General features: G+C 35.6%; 1 long non-coding RNA gene across 2 annotated transcripts in view; it reads right to left on the minus strand.

Annotated features, from left to right (window-relative positions):
- LOC114152264 (uncharacterized) overlaps nucleotides 1-8,786 on the minus strand; it is a 56,721-nt gene extending 47,935 nt beyond the window's left edge. For both annotated transcript variants that reach the window (XR_003597091.1, XR_003597090.1), the window contains exons 1-2: nucleotides 8,642-8,786; nucleotides 8,011-8,076 (exon numbers count right to left, since the gene is read on the minus strand). This is a non-coding gene — a long non-coding RNA (uncharacterized LOC114152264). The remainder of the gene's footprint in view (nucleotides 1-8,010; nucleotides 8,077-8,641) is intronic.
- Nucleotides 8,787-10,302: the final 1,516 nt, after the last annotated feature.

A 10,302-nucleotide genomic window follows, 5' to 3' on the forward strand; every position in this document is an offset into this window, starting at 1 on the left:
ACTGCAACTAAAATGCTTTGACCCCACCCCCTAGAGTTGCAGCGCCCCGTGTGGCAGGGTTCCTAAAATCAATAAAACAGAAGAGCGGGAGATGTGTTTTTCAGAGCGGTAGGAGATTTGTAACTGAAAGCACATCTCTGTCCGTTCTCCTCGCGAGAAACAAAGAATCTAACTCTCTTGTCTTTCCTGTGTTTGTGTAAAATTGTCTCTAATAGGTATTTAGACCTGACAGTCTTACACTGAAAGATCTGCGTTTATTGATCAATGGAACTGTTGCATATAACTGTAGTGGAATTTCCCTGCCAAAACATACTTCTCTATGATTCAAAAATTCAAGAAAGATGTTCACAAATTGTGACACTACATGTATCACTGCTTTGTGATACACAAACCGTGAGACCAACAAGATCTCAGGCACATATGATCAATTCGATCAAGAGTTGTTTTTTTTTTTAGTTGTTCAAGAAACCAGGAAAGAAATCAAATTGCCTTTTTGATAACCAAGAATCTACACTGGTGTATTTAGACACCAGAAATACCATCATCATCATCATCAGCTAAACAAATCATTGGATATAGAAATGTAACAAAGATCCAAGGGATACAATCAAACTAAAAGTTTACTACTGTAAATTTAAAAGAACAGTGGAAGAGGATGCTATTAGCAGTTGCCACCAAATTCTACAGGGAGGAGATGGTCAAAAACCCTCAACTGACAAAAAAAAACCTGCGGCAAGAGTTTGTTTTCAGTTCCACAGTCAGACACATTCTTAACACTGAGGGCCTTTATGCCTGACCTCCAAGTCATACACCAGTACTGACCCAAAAGCAGAAGGGAATTCATCTCCAGTTTGTTGGTTACGCGGTGATGTTTCTTTTCTGACACTGTAAATATTCAGTATTCATACGACAAGCATCAGGCAATGCCATATCTTCTGTGATTCACCAGACTTTCAAACTGAACAAAAACCCAAAGCAGACCTTAAAGTCCACCCAAGCACTGATTTAAAAGATGTCCTAAAAGATCCAAATGTGACCATAGGGGCCACAGATGACTGGCACAAACTCTATTGAGAAACTTCTGGTGGGATTTTAAAATAGATGGTTTTAGCACACAAACCAAATGAAGTCAGTAAACTAGAGGCCATTGCCAATGAGTTTTTTATACCCACTAATTATGTCATAAACTTTGTCTCTTGACAGAATCATATGCTCAAGCGCTGTTTTGACTTGAGACAGGTCCTGTTCTGTTGTTGTTGCCAATCTTCTCATTTTTTGTAACAGCATTGAAATTAGCGCTTGTGGTTCAGGAAGAGGTAAATACACATCTAGAAACACCTAAAATAAACAATTTGTGGTTAGAACTGCCAATTAGTAATACAGTCTTTTATCCTATAAAAGTATTTTTTTTTCAGCTATACATTTTGTGTAATTTTAGGACTTTATTCAGTTTATATCCTCAGTTAATGTATTTAAAACCATGCTACTTCATAAGCTGTTGAAATGGCTGAGCATTAGTGTTATTCACACTTTTGAAGTAGCAAAATGTTAACTAATGTTATCATTAGTTGACATTAGTAACATAAGACAAATATGGTGCTAGCAGTCTCATCTCCAACACTCTATTATGTTCCAGACAGGTTTTGATCCATTTTTTAAAATTAATTTTGTACATAAATAAATAAAAGACGCTGTCAGAGATAAACAGTCAAACTAAGGATGGAAAATAAATGTTACATATCGGATATGACCTTTCATGGATGTTCTATTCATTTTTAAGAACTAGAACAAAAAAGCATATGGGTGATCCTAAAACGTATAATTATCTTATTATTCACTACGTGCAAATACTGTATCTAGTTTTCACTTTACTAGGTATGGCTCCACTTGTGAAGGTGTAAGAGAGATAATATGTTATTGTAGAAAAAGATGTTTATCTTCTGGTAAACGATTTTACAATACATACTTCTCTAAAGTTTGAGTGTAGTCACCACTTAGCAGGTTTTAATGATCTAAAAACATTTTGCAAAGTCCTAGTGATAACCTATTACCTCGACAATTCTTGCTCATCTCCAAATGTGAACACCCCTGTTTGTGAAAAACTATCCTTCAAAGCAGATCAATAACAAATTTGGTGCAATCATGCAATGACAATGTTTACAGGGGAATCTTAGAAGAATAAACTACATTGTTTGACAGAACACAGTAGAATGAAGCTGTAATCATTACAAACACTTGATATCAGTCTTTGTTGAAAACCGCACCATGTCTCTAGTTTTAGTCATTTTACCAACAAAATGACTAAAAATAAAAGCATTAAGAATCAATCATTTTCGGTGGAAAGCATATTAAGGAAAAATGTTCTATGAAGGAAAGAGAGCGGAGGATAAAACAGTGTGTTGAAGGTTATTCAGAAAACTGGACCCTTTATTGTGCAATTCAAAAAAAGCAATTATCCTTTCTCTGTTACTGATTAATAGAGAAACTTAACATTACTGATTGCAATCATATAACCACACTCACTCTAAGCAGGGTGGAGCTACAAAAGTTGCAACTAAAACTTTAAAAATCAAGGACTGTGGTTTTTCTTGGTTTTGATAGTGGAATGTGTTGGTGTTGAAGAAAAAAAAATCACCTAATATCCCTAATATGCTCTACTGACAAATGCGAAATTGCCCATTTCCCATTCCCAGTTTACATTCTTCCAAACTGATGGAAGAATGTAATACCTCATCAGACTATCGTGTTTCTGCCTTATAGTTAAATGTGATTTTCAATGGAAAACTTTAATACATATTGGTTATTGCAGCACCATAGATGTTATGTACATGTCAAAAAAATTGCATTACATGCATTTTTTAAATACGCCAGCACACATGATAAGAAAGTACACAGTGTGATGGCAGTTTAAGTTCACCTTTGCTGCTTCTGCTGGAATTTACAGGGAAAGAAGAGCCAACGTTCAGTTAATTTAATTTATTTGATTAAAAGATCATCACTAGTTTGACAGTTGGTATAAAACATGCATTATCACAGTTTGTTGCCTTAGAACATGCAGATGTGTGTTACCATAATGCTAAGGAGGACAGACATCATCAAAAATAATGATTAATTAGTGCCTATAAATCTGAGAGGGATTATTAGGCTCAGTGTGGGGGAAACTGAGAAAGATCCGATTCTAGAGCAGACAAATCTACAGATAAAGCTACACCGGCTAGTGCAAAGCAGAGAGGTGTGACTAATGCAGGACATCCTCTATGACCCAAACAATAACAGCTAGACTTTCTTGCAAAACCAGTAAGTGTTTTTAAGTATTCATATAAGGCTAAATCAAAAAATACAGTCTTTGTTTTAGTTTTAATGAAACCAAGTATTTTCTTCAAGAAACAGTTTTAAGGTAAGCTTGAAATAACAGGAGAGACATTGTGGACATTATTGTTACTTTGTAATTTAAATTACTTACTTTTGAAATAAAGTGCTCAATATTAAGGCTTATTCAGTAATCAGATTTCTTCTTCAAGGTAAATGTAGCAACAATGATCAGCACAAAGAGATTCCAAACATGGTGGCAGAAGAAGGATGATTTGGTATTTTTGTCAATGAACGTCTTTGTACATTAATGCACTCAAGAGTCAAATGTAAGTATATCTGTCCAACCATTAAAATTTTACCCAAATTGTGTCGGATAAAGGGACAATAATCCCAACACGGAAACAGATGCACAAGAGAATGGCTTTAAAATAAAAAGATCAATGTGTTGTGATGTCCAAGTCAAAGTTCAGACCACAAAGCGATTAAAACAATGTAGGGCCATAACTGAGCAGTGAATAGAATAACTTCAATGTAGAATACACCAGATTTTCCCCAACAATGTCAGAGTCTTCCAAAATGATAAAGATCGTATGTTCAAGTTACTGCAGCTAATGGTGGTTCTACAAACTGTTGAATTTCTGTTCTTTTTCCCATGACTGTAAACAGATACTGAGCCAAAGCACTGCAACTTTAACACACCGTTTTGCCACAGCATAAATTAGGCTAAATAAGAGCTTATGATAATTAATGCTTTTTAATAACTAAAGTTTTAAAACACTGTTATAGCTGAAATCAAACAATTGAAAACAAAATAACCACATGTAAATCATAACATTAAAGTGGGATAGTGTTTCAATATTTGTTTTCCTGAATATGTAGACAAACTAGTTAAAAATTATAGTCTAGCAAGTCCCTCAGGACACATAAATATTCCTACAACTTTGTCCAAACAATCAGTAGTCACTGGGTCCTACAAACACCTGCCATCCAGTCTGAATGTAAAGATAATTTATGCTGGCTGTGAGGGAGATGCAGGCACCCCATCACAAAGCACAAAGCAGGTGCACAGTTCCAATGTAAATATTTCCAAAATGCGTGCATACCCTCAGATTATCTGCCAAAAATGCATTCTCTGTGGCTTTCTGATGAATTAATTAGCCTTGTTATGCAGCTTTTCTCTCCAAGGCAATCACTATCATGAAGGTATGCCCACAAGTGTTACTGATAAGGGCCTGGTGTGTGCAGGCAACTTAGCTAGTGCAAACCAAATAGACAGCAAAGGATAGTGGCTGTGAAGAATTCAGATTGTGATGGATTTATTTTGTTTGGGGTTCTATTCACACAATTTGCATTATTCCCTCACAATCTTTTTGTGATTGTGAATGTTAGTTCATCTCTCTATTTATTGCACACAAAGATTGAACATAGATTTTAATCTTTCTAATAATGGCCGGCAGCTACATTTTACATTATACATGTAATTAGGCTCATAATAGAGTAATTTAATTTTTCTGTGTGTAAGCACAAAGGCGTGTGTACTGTAAATTAAAAGGTATTTTCAGATACCTTTTAATTTACATGGACTACATAACACTGAGCCCCAAAGGCACAAACATAAATGATGTGTACAACTAAATACTGATTCAAAACATGAGTTAGAACTAAAAGATAATCTAGGTAAATTAAAATCCAGTTTCTCAACACATCAATTAAAAAGTTGTTTCAAAACAGAAATATCAGGAAATGGCAGTCTTTCATGATTCATGAGCATCAATCCAAAGTGGCTTGGAGGTGATCAGTCTGTGGGTCTGCTGAGGTGTGAAGGAGACCCAGGTTGTTTTCAGTAGCAACCTATTGCTTTTCTGCATTGCTCAGAATACTGGTTCTCTTCCTACTTTGTTTTGACAATTCTCCATAGATTGTCTATAGGGCTTAGAGAGTTTGCTGGCAAGTCAGACAGAAGTGTCATGGTCGTTGAACAGGTTGTCTGTGTTTTTGGCAGCATGGATAGTTGCCAGCTCCTTCTGGGAGAGGAAATCGGCATCTTCATAAAACTTAAAAAATTTAACTGGTCTGAAATTTGCTGGTGCCCAGCTGTGTTGAGTTTGGACTTGATAAAAAATAAACAATGATCATTTCCAAGCAGATGGCTGTCATCTGGTGTTGAACTGCTTTCAAGACAGCAAATCTTCCTCATGATTCTAAAGGTCATGACAGAACATTTGATTTCTGTATTAAAAATAGTTTTCTCAATGCTCTGTCACTCAGGCTGGTATGTAATCTATGCGATATGAGTTTAACTTTTTGAATGAAATTACCAAAATTGTCAAAGATATTCAAATTTATTGAGCTGCACTTGCAAATAAGTGTTAGCTGAATGTTTTAATAATGATGTTCCAGCCATCTGCCCCAAAGGCCTTGATCTATCCATTAACTTTGAGAAAAATAAACCATCTAGTACATTTTGCTTATTTGACTTAGCCATTCAAAGATACAGAAATTCTGCACTGAGCTAATCGGCCTTTTGGCTTTTACTCGTACGTCAATCTACAGTAAAGTATCTGTTTTCTTAAAAACAAAAAAAAAATCCTTTCTAAAGAGGTCTGAGAGGTCAGGCGCAAAAGGCTATATTGCTAATTTCCCATTTCATCTCTTTGCCATCTCTGCTGGGTGATTACATGGTCTACATGGAGCATTGCAATGTATAGTTCTGCTTTACACACACCGCACGACCACAGATGCAGCTAGTCTGCAGGTAAATAATTGAGGAAACATTAGAGCGTAGAGTCAGTTCAGATCAATAACTAATCAGAGGACGACCTTCATACATACATAAATGTATATGTGTAACCACCGTCCAGCTGCATGTTCTCCACCTTGTGTATTACTTGTCATATCAAATATTTAGTGAAAGACATTAATGCTTACTTAATCTCTTAACTCCAATAAAATTTACTCAGTATAGCTCTTGCCACTCTTCCATTATGTACAGTGGCTTTAAAATATTACTGTAATCAATGTATTGCTACACGACTACTTTTGAGCAATAAAGAGGAGTACTTTAGGAGAATCAGACTGTTAGCTAAAGGAGCAGTAGTTTGTAATGATAACAAATCACTTCTATAAGACACTAAAGCTTATGACTATATAATACAGTTTGATACTAAAAATATTTACATTTTCTTAACATTATGCGTGGCTTTCATCTTTCAACACTGTTAACAAGTAAATAAAATGGTTAATTCTCTATGCAGTTTGGGAGAATTAAATACTACATCAAAAGGTAACCACTGATAAAAAATTAGAAGTGTATGATCTCACTGGTTTTTGGTGAAATAGTTCAAAAATCAAATTAAGGTACAGACTTTTTATTAATTTTACAACCAACCTCACTACTTGAAAGTGTCTATTTACCATCCTCTGGTGTTCATTGACCTGCTCATTTATTGCTAAATGAGAACAAATGTAATTACTCTCCATTGTTGCATCATGCAATTCCTTTGCTACAGCTAGCTGGGCCGTTGCTGCTTGTTTGTGGGGGTGAAGTTCCCGCTGCAATGCTGACCTGAGACGCTTTGAAGTCACTTCTCTTAACTGTAAAACTAGGTACACAAGTTCCAAAATATCTTAAAAATGCTCACTGAATCTATGGTGTTCAAATGTTTGTTCATGAAAACTAAAACTTCCCAAATCCTTCCTTTGATTAATAATATTCTCCCCAAATGTCAGTGGAACTCTAGTGGACTGTTTTAGCCACAAAGGATAAATTGTGGCATTTTGATGTTCGCCAAACAGCCCACCCCTAAATATCACAATATTTCTTGGCTTTTTTATTTTAACTTTTATCTTTTCAGTGCAACCAAAACAGCACACAACCTTATTCATTTTTGATAATGAAGGGAATCTGTGGCCCAAGTTTGAATTTATTAAAATTTTTCTTTAATCCACAAATTTATACATTTAAGCTCAAATATATTTACATGCAAAATCATTTATGTCCAAGCTTTGGCAATAATTTGGAGGTAATTCTTTGTTTACAACCAGCACTACTGGCAGTAAAACAATGCTGCTACCACTATGCATGACAGCTATTGCAGGGTTCTCAAGCGTGAAATAACACAAGCTAACATTAAGCGCTTAAAAGCACATGACTGCTAGGCTTAAAAAAAACAACAAAAAAATAACTGCAATCAGCTCAAGCAAATCAAATTAGCTAAACCAATTCTTCAACAACAGTGGTCAAATATTCAGTCAGAATTATCCCAAGACCTTGTTGGTGGTTACAAAATTCATGTCTAGATTCAACAATCTAATGCATGTTTAAAATATTAAGCATTTAGATATTTGATTTATATATTTAAGCATTTATATATCCTTCAGGTATAATGTTGATCTAGTGTACATTATAGAAAATTAATAAATTACATTCAAGGAAGGTGTGAAAGCTTTAGCATACAGTTCGCAATGTGGTTCAGGCAGATACAAATGCTACATGTAACATTGATTTTAGACACTCTCACATTTATGTTTTGTAAAATGAACAGCTCAATAATGTTTGTGCAACCATAAACATTATTAAGCTAGAACCTCTAGAAATTTCTGACAGGAAAGTCAGAATTTTCCGACTACAACTGGAACGTAGCATTTATCCCAGGTACTTTACAATACAATTTGTACAATATTAATGCTTTACGTTACCTTTTTGTCATAAACCTTGTTTCCTTTTCTCACAAGTATTGACTTCAGCTCAGTACCATCCTTCACCTAGATGAAGACAACCAATGTATAGTGTATCAAACAGGATACATCAACTCTTTGAAAGCTTTACTGCATTTAGCAACATAATAATTGGTCTGAATATCAGAATGTACACCGACTTTAACTTAATATTGATCAAAAATACAATTACAAGACTTACAAAACTATACAGAATATGACATGGCATTATTCCAACTTCAACCTCTGAATTCCCACACTTCATGAACAAATTATAGTTTCTCTACCTTCAGTTTCGGCTAGACCTGCTTTACTCTAAAGCTCTAAGCCACTTTATGTATCACCAAGCAACATGCACTGAATAATATACAAACAGTAGCTAAGCAAAACCCCTAAAACCTGGAGTAAGATATCATGGTGTTTTAAAGCACATTACCCCGCTAGACTTTCCCAGCGTGGGTTGACATCCTGCCAATCTAAACCTCAACTGCTAAAACGTACAACTATTAGCAGAAAGTTGCACAGAAACCGTAACACGGCGCTATTTAATAATCAAATAAGAGGTTAACGGCTTACAGTGTAGTTTTGTTGTGTTTTTTAACTACGTACTGACCAGGAGAACAGTAAAACAGGATTCAGCAATGGTGACCACTGCCCTGTCTTTAGGACCCAGATTGCGTCTGAGGCAAACAGGAAGTCCGCCCAAACCCAACCCGGAAGAAACATCCCCCGAACAAATGTTCCACTTCGCCTCTACTGCTCCCGTCTCAACCTCAGGAAAGCACTAAATGCAGTGAGACTAGCATGCTAAAATACAAACTAAATATGATTTGTTCATTTTGCTATTAAAAAATGTAATAAACTGTATATGGGAAATTTTTCAAAATTACAAAACAACCAAAATAAGGTGGTGACATTTTTAGGTGCACCGCACAGAATCAGCTCTGCATCTAAAGCAGGTTGAAGAGATTCAAATCTTTGCAATTTAATGTAAACAATTAATTACAGAATCATCTGCATAAAAATGATAGAAGCCATTTCACCAGTTTACAAAGAGGTCAAAAATGTGAGTTGTGCATAAAATGTGCCCTAAGTTTGAACTTTGAGGTATACCTTTTGTGATCTTACGAAGGTCATCTGCTCACATTGTTGTCAAGTAATGTGCAAACCAACAGGCAGCTTGTTTACAGATGCCAATTTTGAAAAGAATATTCAACAAGAGATTGTGATTGACACGATCATGTGGCTTTTATAAGGCAATAAACAGCAGTAAACACTCTTTCTATTGTGTCTGTTGAGTTGTGTTCAGCTGGTTAATGGGTGTGTCTGTATCGCTCTCATACCTTCCTCATCTGCAGGGTGCGACTGGCAGGTGTGGTCCCAGCTGAATCTCATCAGCAGCAATCAGGAGCAGATTCCAGATGGTTTTCTCACTGTACAGGGTAAAATAGCCCCCCATAAACTGTTGTTTACTGTATTATCGTCCTAGAACTTAACGTTTTTCCTCCTCACAATCTGTTCTTTCATCATGACTCATTCCTGAATTCTTTCCATCCTCCTACTTTGTGTGTTTAATGCTAAATTGAGGTAGGATTTGGGGAATGGGCAAAATGGGTATTTTGATTGCTTCAGAATAGAAGTGGTTCCTTAAGCTTGAGGTTTTGCATTTCAAATTTGTGAGTCTTACCACATCTGGGTATGCGGAGCAGAAGAAAACCAAAAGGTTTGACAAATCTACATAGAAACCTCACATGTTGAAAAACCCCCCACAATCTAGCCATCACTCTTATTGTTTAGGCTATAATTAGTAAGAAACTCAAGAATGCAGACTATATATTTTGATTTTCTAATTAAAATATAAGAAATTATATCAATTTTTTCACATTTACCACTTTTGTTGCAGCATTCACTTTTAATTTGTGTTTTTCCCAGCAGCGCCTGAAGGCATAACAGCCGATGAGACACAGGGTGTCATTAAAAAGCTGCACTTTGATTTTTAGCAAATCTGTAACCTGCTACCTTCATGTCATATGGACAACCTCAATGAGACTATTAGATTTTTAACATCTGGTCACATTTGCCTTGAGGTGCAGTTTATATTTATCCTCATATCTATTTTTCACTCCAGATTTGTTTTTGTTGCATCTCTGGGTTCATTTATTTTATTTTTTGTCAGACTTGACACATTACTCACATTACTGTCACCTTGGGTTTATTTGTCCTAAAACACATCAAAGTAAGGCTGACAAGGTGAGCGAGACGGATCACTAACAA

Source organism: Xiphophorus couchianus, chromosome 10 (assembly GCF_001444195.1).
Source record: "Xiphophorus couchianus chromosome 10, X_couchianus-1.0, whole genome shotgun sequence".
In the NCBI taxonomy this organism is placed as follows: Eukaryota; Metazoa; Chordata; class Actinopteri; order Cyprinodontiformes; family Poeciliidae; genus Xiphophorus; species Xiphophorus couchianus.